Raw genomic sequence first — 9,871 nt, forward strand, 5'->3', positions numbered from 1 at the left:
CACATATAATGTATTGATCAATGTTCCAGTAATTAATCAAAGGTTAAAGGTGGGTTTTTAGCTTTAATTCAAATGAACTCAATGTTTTGACAGTTTTGCTTTTTTTCTGGAAGTTTGTTCCAGATGGGTGGAGCATACAAACTGAATTCTGCTTCTCCAGTTTTGGTTCTGGGGATGCAAAGTAGACTAGAATCAGAAGACCTGAGTGGTCTAGAAGGTCGATAAAACACCAGGTCTATAATGTATCTGAGCCATTCAGGGATCTATAAACGGTCTAATGTTTGAGCTACAGGGTGCCAGTTTAAGGATTTGAGGTGATGTGCTCTATTTTCCTAATTTTTGTGAGAACACGTGCGGCAGCATTCAGGATACTGAATTCAGACAGTTTCAACTGAAACTGACTGAATTTTTTTAGGCAGACCTGTAAAGACACTATTGCAGTAGTCAGTGAGACTAAAGATATGGATGAGTTTCTCAAGATCTTGCTGGGACATTAGTTATTTAATTCTGGAAATGTTCTGATTTTGCAATTGCCTTTATATGTCTCGGAAGGTTCAAGCCTGAGTTCATCACTACACCCAGTTTTCAGGCCTAATGCATAACTTCAGTTATGACACATCCTTGCATTGGTTTGTTCTAAGCATCTGCTCGGTGTTTGAATTGGTTCGTGACCACCTTTACTTAAATTTCAAAGAGAGATTTAAAATCAAAAACCAAACCATTTGCCTTTTTAAAGTAATAGAATTAAAAACATCAAGACCGCTGAAAGATCAAAAAGTCATGTAGCCTTTTATAGGATTATATAAGAGCTTGATGTTATTAGTTTAATTATCAGTCTCTGTAGAAACTACGTGGTTCAATGATTCAAATCTTATTTCTAGATAAAGTACTATTAATGTATTTCACCATTAATTTTTTTCCACTTTTATTTTTCAGATTTATGCAAAGTAAACACACCTTCTTATCCAATAAGAAGTATCAGACCACATAGTTAATATGATTTAATTTGAACAATTCTATCAAAAAACTATTTAAATTCATTGGGATTAACTTGGACATTTTTGTAAAGCTCTTAACAATAACATAACTGTCATCAAACATGTACAAGTTTTGATTAAACTTTGATTTGAACTAAACTGAGTTGGTGGGATATCATCCATCTGTACATTGCAACATTACAGAGAGGTGCTGCCACCAATTTCTACATCCAATGTGGTTTGTCCTGCTTTGCTAGCTTTGGCTGTCAGACTTTTGTTGATGTGCCAGTTTCTACTCACCACCATTTGTTCACACTCTCATAAAGTCACAACAAAGTCCTTGTAACTCAAGATGGGCCTGATGGGCCTTTAATTGCATCCTGTTTTTAGGTACAAAGGTGCAGTTTAGATTGTGATGCATCGTTGATGCATCTTTGCGCAAGTTCTAAGTGTAGGACGTGACAGCACCAAATTAGTGTATTCATGTGTAATAAGGACCTTTCATGCTGAAACATGCTGCTCTTGCCTTTACGAAGATGATTTCTTAATGGAGGCTTAAAAGTTATGTAAGAATCAAGTGTAGCATAACAATCCTTTGCTTTTGTTTTGGTCTTGATTAACAACCAAAAGATCAGTGTTGTTTTCAGTTAGTATGAATCAACAAAGGCAGCATAGTGAGGTGGTATAATTGAGGGATCTTGATTAAAATAAAATATCAACAAATAGTTTATTTCACCAATTCATTTCAGAGTGAAGCTTGTCTAAATAGATTTATGCATACATAGTGATATATTTCAAGCATTTATATTGATTGATTTCATTGCTTATGCTAATAAATATCAAGTATTTGCTATCTCTGAAAATTAGAATAGGATTTTTAATATAGATATTTAGTCCTCCTGAAGAGTATGTCCATGGTACAGCACTCGATACTGAGTTGGGGCTCCTTTTGCATGAACTACTGAATGTGACATGGAGCTGATTATCCTGTAGCTTTGCTGAGGTGTTAAGGAAGCCACATGTGCTCTAATAGTGGTCTTTAACTCTTCTGCATTTTTGGATCGGGTGTCATTTGAAAGACAAGGTGCTGTGACAAACCAGCTTCTTTAGCAATGACTTTACTTTTTCAGTTCAATTGCCAAAATGAATAAATATTTTATTATTAGTCAAATTTATGGTGATGCAACTCTGCAGAGCATTTTCTGGCAAATTAAAACTGAATTTTATGTTCAAGGCCTGTTTAAATAAGCTGTCTGGAAGAAAAAAAAGTAAGGAGAACAAAACTTTTTGACACTTGAAAGTTAATGTATTAAAAGTTATTTATGAAAGTTAATTTATCGCAATTATATTCATACCTTGATGCCTACAACCACTTTCCCTAAACAGCTTTATGACTTAGACCAGCAGAAATCAAATTTACCCTCAAATGGTGTTATGCTTATGTTATACATCACTTTTTTTCAGTTGCGTTTTTGGGGAATTGGTCACATAAATGCACAAAAACATATACTTGTACTGTAATTAATGAAACATTTTGATGTGTAAATGGCAACACTTGGAAATATTTTATGTTTCAATTGTTTATTTCTTATTTTTTCTGATGTAAAGCACTTTGAACTGCCTTGTTGCTGAAATGTCCAATCAAATAAAATTTCATTAGATTTTTTTCAATTTATTTTAAGGTTGAAGGTTTTTTTTAAAATATCATTACTAACATTTCTTGTTAATGTTTTTAGTATTGAGAACTGCTTCACACAGTTTCTCTCAGCAAAATAAGTTTGAATACAGCAGCATAAAATATAATGAAAGACAAAGAAAAATTAATAGAACGACAAAATTTCTTGAGCAAAATGAAGTCTACTCTCAAATACACACACACACACACACACACCTGGATTCCTTTAAAGTCTAAGTGTTGTATTTAGTGTAAATAACGTGACACGTTTGATGCTCACAAAATTAATGACAACATTCAGTCTAAATAACAGAGAGGCTCATTTCCGTCTGGCCTGTTGTCTGTGGGGTGGAAGGCAACTCATCTGGCAGGGATGGCAATTAACGTGTGTTTTATTTATTTATTTTATTTATTTATTTATTTATTTATTTATTTATGTGTTGCAATAATTTAAAAAAGAGCAACGTGAACAAAATTCACATTGCAAAACATGCAGTAAATTCTGTATATGGATGCTCTTAAACCTATTGTTTCTTCCGTGATAATTATTGTAAGGTCTCTGAATTGCAATGATGAGCATGTTATATATATTTTTTCTCACTTTGTCTTAAAAATAAAATCTGATTATTTTCATACAAAATCCAATTTTAATCATTTTTTGTTTTTTCAGACTTACTACAAATGAAAAATGTGAAATTATTTTACAGAACCTGCGTTTATTTCAGTCATCCACTCTTGAACTTGACCTGAATTCAAAGTTCAAATAAATACAAACTGTAAAATAAGATGGTAGGGAGTGCGGAGGCAGACGTCACTCTGAAATATGGAAACCCAAGGAGTTAAAAAAAATCCAGATTTTCCAGGAATTTTATCTTCAGAAACAGAAAATTCAATTATTCAATAAATCATGGCCCAGCCCTTTCCATTACTTTTGCCTAAACACTTTCACACATTTCTATAGGTCTACACATTGCCACAATTTATTGGCACTTTCATTTTATTAGTAGTATTATTTTGTTCTTATTTCTATCGTTGCGTGTTTACGTGCGTGCATTTACTTTGTTTTTTTAGTCTCTCTTCCTGCTCCAACAATGATGCCACTCTGCAATTTACAGTAAAAACGCAGCAGGTCCAAACCCCCTTACTGTGAGGAAAGTAAATAGTCTTTTAAAGAGACAGCTTTGCATTGTGTTTGCACTGTAGCAGTTGCCACTTCATGACTCATTGTTACTCACCAAACCCCAATGTAAGAGCTTGCAAATAGCCTCCAGCCACCCATTCTCCGGGAAGGTGCCAGCTTCGACAAATGCATGCCTATTGCCTTCCAGGTATCTTGTAATGACTTAATCAGATGAGGGGGCTGTGGTGACGGCACAAAATATGGGAATGGTGGAAACAGTTGTGAGAAGACTTTCTAAAGGCAACAGGTGACATGCTTGTTTTGTTGGGCAAGTGGCGTTCACTGCGTTTACAGTAATGGCTTTAGTTGAAACATGACTGTCAGTGGAAAATATTTTTGTATTTAGTTTCCTCTGGCAAGCAGCTGAAGAACGACCACGCATACTCTAAGCTGTGTTGTCAGGAAACTGCTGATGCATACAGCTGTTCTGGGTGACTCTAAATATGACTAAAATATGGAAATATCAGAATTGTGGTTGATATGTAGCACACAGGCTTCTGATCAATGCCATCAAGTTCTGCAGAAGTCAAATATAGAAGTGTGTTGTAAGCCAGAAGGAAACTCCTACAGCAGGGGTGTCAAACTCCAGTCCTCAAGGGCCTCTGTCCTGCAACTTTTAGATGTGCCTCTGCTGCACCACACCTGAAAAGAATAATTAGGTCATTAGCAAGGCTCAGGAGAACCGATCTACACAGGGAGGAGGTAATTAAGCCATTTCATTCCACTGTTTTTTACCTGTGGCACATCTAAACACTGCAGGACAGCGGCCCTTGAGGACTGGAGTTTGACACCCCTGTCCTACAGCATGCAGGACTGTGGACCTGAGGACAAAGGCTGAGAAACACAGTTCTTTGGATCTTTGGAAATATAGTAAATGTGTTATTACAATGTGTAGACTATTTAGATGTGTCAGTAAGGGAATAGTGTTTGGGGAGCAATTATATATCTTTGTTTATCTTTCTGACTTTGTCAAGCTTCATTTCTAACCTGCTGAGTTCTTCTCCATGTCTATTTTGATTCTTCAGCTTTATTTATGAAAGTTCAGAACATATCTGAGTGTTGTGATTGTCTCAGTCCTGAACTTCCAAAGATGTACAACGTTGACCTTTTATCACCTGAAGAACATTTCAGGGGGCGTACAGCCAATCAATGATGAGGAAAATAAATAGTCCTACTAGATTGGCTGCAAAGCAGCTGAAGTGCTTACTATTTCTGTAATGAATGGTATTTCAGAGTCCTGAAATACAGATTCTAAGCATTCAGCTTCCCAGTTCCATTTTCTTTAGAATATTTTAGATATGCTCTACAAAACCATCCATGAACAGACATATTTTCTTTAAATAGTTGTGACTTGTGTTCCACAGATAAATCCACAAATAGGTGAATCTGTGAATACACCTATTTGCAGATTAAAAAGTTGGAGTTTTAATTTATCAACAGCTGACCTCAGACTCCAGTGGATATGCTTTCACTCACCCCTGTCCATCTGGAATGGCACATGGGTTGACAGTGCTTTATTTCTGTCCATTATTTTACCTTCAATTAGGTAGATTGATGTCTCCCGCATCAATTAGGGCACATCTTGAGTTCCGCTGGTCTTTTCCATCAGCGAGAGCAGGTGATATCTTTTCACCTAAATCCTAATGACACCTCACTCTCTTTGTATTGCCATGTGCTGCTGTGCCAGCTAAGGTGTCAGGCCAGCTGAAAAGAAAGTGTCTTCATCCAAACAGTATCGGGCTTCTCTCCTTGGGGATCAGTAGATCTTCTTTGTACGTTGGCCAGCTCAATAATTCATGACCACCTATTTAAAAATGCAATGAAGTAGCTGTCACTTAGCACACTCTCTCTGCTCTGGCTCTGGATTGTGATCCCGCACGAAAGGCCTTGCTTCCTGTCAGTGACTCAGTCTTTCTGCGTAACCTGAGCCCCGACTTCGCGCCTCCACTGCCACCTTCCTCTTGCTGGTTCTCGCCTGGCTCTGGGGTGTGTAGTTACCATTTGGATACTTGATCTTAGGCTTTGCTGGTTTCCTTTTCTCAGCTCCATGATTAGACCCTATAGAGTGTCAAACTCCCTGTTTGACACCTCAGGTTGGGTATCGGTCTGCATCATGACTCTGTTTCGGAGAAGACAGTTCTTTTATTCTGCTGTAGTTTTTTGTAGGTAAAGCGAGGCAGCAGCTCTTTCTTGTAACAGTAAAATTCAAAAGTTCAGATTGAGGATGTTTTGTAATTGACAAAACATTCAGGCACATCTATATGTACTGTTACCTCTTATTTATATGAAGACTGTAGCTCCTTACTTTAGGTATGAATTAATCAAATCTAAGGCCTTGATTAAATCAAAATCGTTTCTAAAATGATGATCATATTAAAACATTGTCAACCTGAACAATCAAATTTTGTTTAACTTAAAATATTTTATGAAACCTAGATCTCTTTAGGTTCGTATATTAAATTAACCTTTTATAAGGATAAAATATTTATGTTGAAATTCTTAACTTCAACTATATTACACCATACCAAAAACGGCATGGTCAAACATAACATTTTATTTTAAATAATCAGAACGTTAGTTTTGATTAATTTGTAACATCTGGTTTAGAGATAAAATCTTTGTAATTGATCTTGCATCAACTCTGTTGCCACCTGTCACAAACTCTTGGATGGTCTCCAGCCCATGAGCACTTTTTTAATGATGTCAGAACGTGGGTCACTTGGTAACAACCACTAAATCATTCACCTGCGCTTTAAGTGACTGACATTGACAAAGTGCTCTGCTGCTGAAACCGATTTAAAGAAAGACATACATTTCAAAGCATGCGTAAAAATGACATGCTTGGAAGACTTTTCACTGGATTGTCTTGCTGTGGTGTTTGCTTCTAGTGTGTTTACAAAAATTTCACATATCTGAGATTATTTTGTGAGAAATTTAAACTCACCAAGTGTAAATTTACAGACCCATTCAATATATACCCATTAGAATATATTTAAAAACCCATTTGATAATAATAAAAAGATGACCTTTAAGATGAGTATCAGATCAGACCAATAAAAAAAAAAACATTTTGTTTTTTTTTAAAGCAGAAGTGTGAGCTTAAAGAAAAACATATCAGCTTAAAAGTTATTGTTGGAGCCTACTGAGTATTGGATTAAATTAGGATTTGCTAAATGACGGATGTTATTGATCCAAAGTTATGCTAATGATTACAAATGGGAGAGCTATTTTTTTATTTTCCATCCATCCATCCATCCATCCATCCATCCATCCATCCATCCATCCACCCATCCATTTTCTTCCGTTTATACGCGATCGGGTCGCGGGGGCAGCAGATTCAGAAGGGAGGCCCAGACTTCCCTTTCTCCAGCCACTTCTTCCAGCTCCTCCAGGGAACCCCAAGGCGTTCCCAGGCCAGCCGAGAGACATAGTCCCTCCAGCATGTCCTGGGTCTTCCCTGAGGCCTCCTCCCGTTGGGACGTACCTGGAACACCTCACCAGGGAGGCATCCAGGAGGCATCCTGACCAGATGCCCGAGCCACCTCAACTGGCTCCTCTTGACGTGGAGGAGCAGCGGCTCTACTCTGAGTCCCTGATCCCTGAGTCCCTGAGTCTCTGAGTATTTTTTATTTATTTTATTTTATTTTATTTTTTTGGTTTAGGGCCTCCTCCTAGTCATGTCTGAGTCCTGGTGTTATTGACAAGAAGAGGCAGCTGCTGTTTTTGGTCTGATTGTTTGCAGTGAAGAAGTGAGAAGTGAAACAGTTTTTCTACCACAAAAGTAATGTTTATATTTAAATTTTTGTATAAAATCAACTCAGACTTTATTTTTGAAAGTAAAGCTAATCACTTAACTTTATTCTGAGTGCTTTTTATTTTTATTGCGTTGAGAACTTTCTCTTTAAAATACTAATTTTTAATTATGATGCAAGTCTAGCCCTGACAGTTATTTTGAAAGAGTACTTTTAATTTGACAAACTAGATTTATCTGGATGGATTTTCTAATTTATTGAATTTGACTTTAATAATCAGTTTAAAAGTACAGACTATAGGTTTTAGGGACATCTCGGGGCTAAATTTTGAAATCCAAAAGAATAATTAACTCACAAAAACCTGTTCCCAGCCAAGTCCACCCAGTCAACCGGCCAGCCAGCCATCCTGGTCTTTGGAGGGTCACAAGGAGTTGCAGTGAGAGGGCAGCTAAGAGCAGAAACTCAGGAAAGGGGCAGAAGAAACCCCTGATGCATCACTGAATACCAGTGATTATTTCTGAAGTAATTTCACCAGGAGTTATTTGGCTATGTATTGCATAATTACTTGTAAGAAGTTGTAGTTCATTCTAGAAATTGAACAATACTCTTGATCTTTGATTACTAATATTTCTTAGAGATGCACAATGTACCAAATCACAATATTTATTGCAATATTACAATTGCACAGCACTGTTTGGATGCATTATTTGGAGTCTTTTATTTTTTAGATGTCAGGCTTTTTTGGTTTGTATATCAATACTATATTTGGCCCCAGTTCCCTTAATGTCCAGATCTGTTTTACATCTTTAGTAGTTGAGATGCTAAAGTTTCCTGAGAGTGATGGGAAGTCTCACTATAATGGCAAAGAAATGTGTCTGGAAAATGTGGGTTAATTATCCTAAATATCATTTTACACAATAGTATTTCCAAATAAATATTTTTTGTGATATATTGGAACCCTAATAAATTTGATTTAAGTTCTGGTTAGTAAACAATAAAAAAGGTATCACAGACCACCAAGACAAAGACTGTTTTACTATTAAACATTCACTTAAGAGCTTAAACTTCTCTGGAAATGGTTGACTAATCAAATTAACCACTTCCAGTTTAGTTAGTTTTTTTTTTTTTTTAGTTTTCCACCAAAACCTTTTAGGCTCGACTCTATGGAAGTAGTTCAAAGACCATACCAGTTTCTACTTGAAGAATTATCAAAGCTTGAGTTCTTGAGTAAAGCTCTCACAACTGTGGACACTCTTATCTGGCGTCTGTTGGTAATTTTACAGGGTTTCTTTCACATCCAAGTCATGGAATGTTGTGGTGACTCGGTTGAGTCAAAAACAGTGGAACGCTGTATTCCTGAGAATATTTCAAAGTTGTTTATCTTTTCTGTCATGATTTACTCCGTTTACATTCAGCCGTTGCTCCTTCCCAGAGCATTGTGTTTTGTTGTCAGAAGTAGGAACAGCTTTACTTCCTGGATCACTTGACAAATAACTTAGGGAGGCTATGGCCACAGTTCAGAGACTCATCATAGTGAGAACATGTATCATTCTGTAAGTATATACAATGTCAGAAAAGGAACGATTACACTGATAGAGCAGATGTGATCCAAGATTAAGCTTCTTATAATATTCCGACCATTTCAGTTAGAAAATTATTTCTAATGGTTCTTCATGTCACTCATCAAAGAGGAGCTAAACTGTACGGATGAGTACAAGGAATTTAGACCAGTGGGTCACAGTGTGAACGACATTAAATAGATGTGTTTAAATCTTAATTGAACTTGTGGATTTGTCTTTTATGGACTGATTGAGACTGTCACATTCACTATACTGTTCTTTCCTTCTGAAAAGCTTGGAGTGCCAGATGAGCTTTTAGTCTCAGTAGGAATCTATTTTTCTTCTAGCTACGCACTAAAGTACCAGAAAATGAGATCCAGACTGATTCTGAACAATAAAACATCTCGGCATCGCTTGTAACATCTGTGAAATCAATGTAGATTGCTTAATATTACATTCTAAACATTGAGGCTCATCAAACCACCACTTCGCCAGGTTTTCATTCACAACATCTTGCGTACATCCTGTTGTGGATTCTTTCACTCCCTGCTCTTCTAACCTCTATTAATCACATCAGAAATTTCCCACAGTGTTTTACAGAAAGCCAGTCCTTTTACTGGACATTTTGTTTTTGCCCCAAAGTTACCGAAGTCAAATTTATATTTTGACTGAGGGGAAAATGCTTTAGTTGGATGTCTTTTCTACATGGACCTTCAGCATCAATATGT

Source organism: Poecilia formosa, unplaced genomic scaffold, assembly GCF_000485575.1.
Source record: "Poecilia formosa unplaced genomic scaffold, Poecilia_formosa-5.1.2 Scaffold418, whole genome shotgun sequence".
NCBI lineage: Eukaryota > Metazoa > Chordata > Actinopteri > Cyprinodontiformes > Poeciliidae > Poecilia > Poecilia formosa.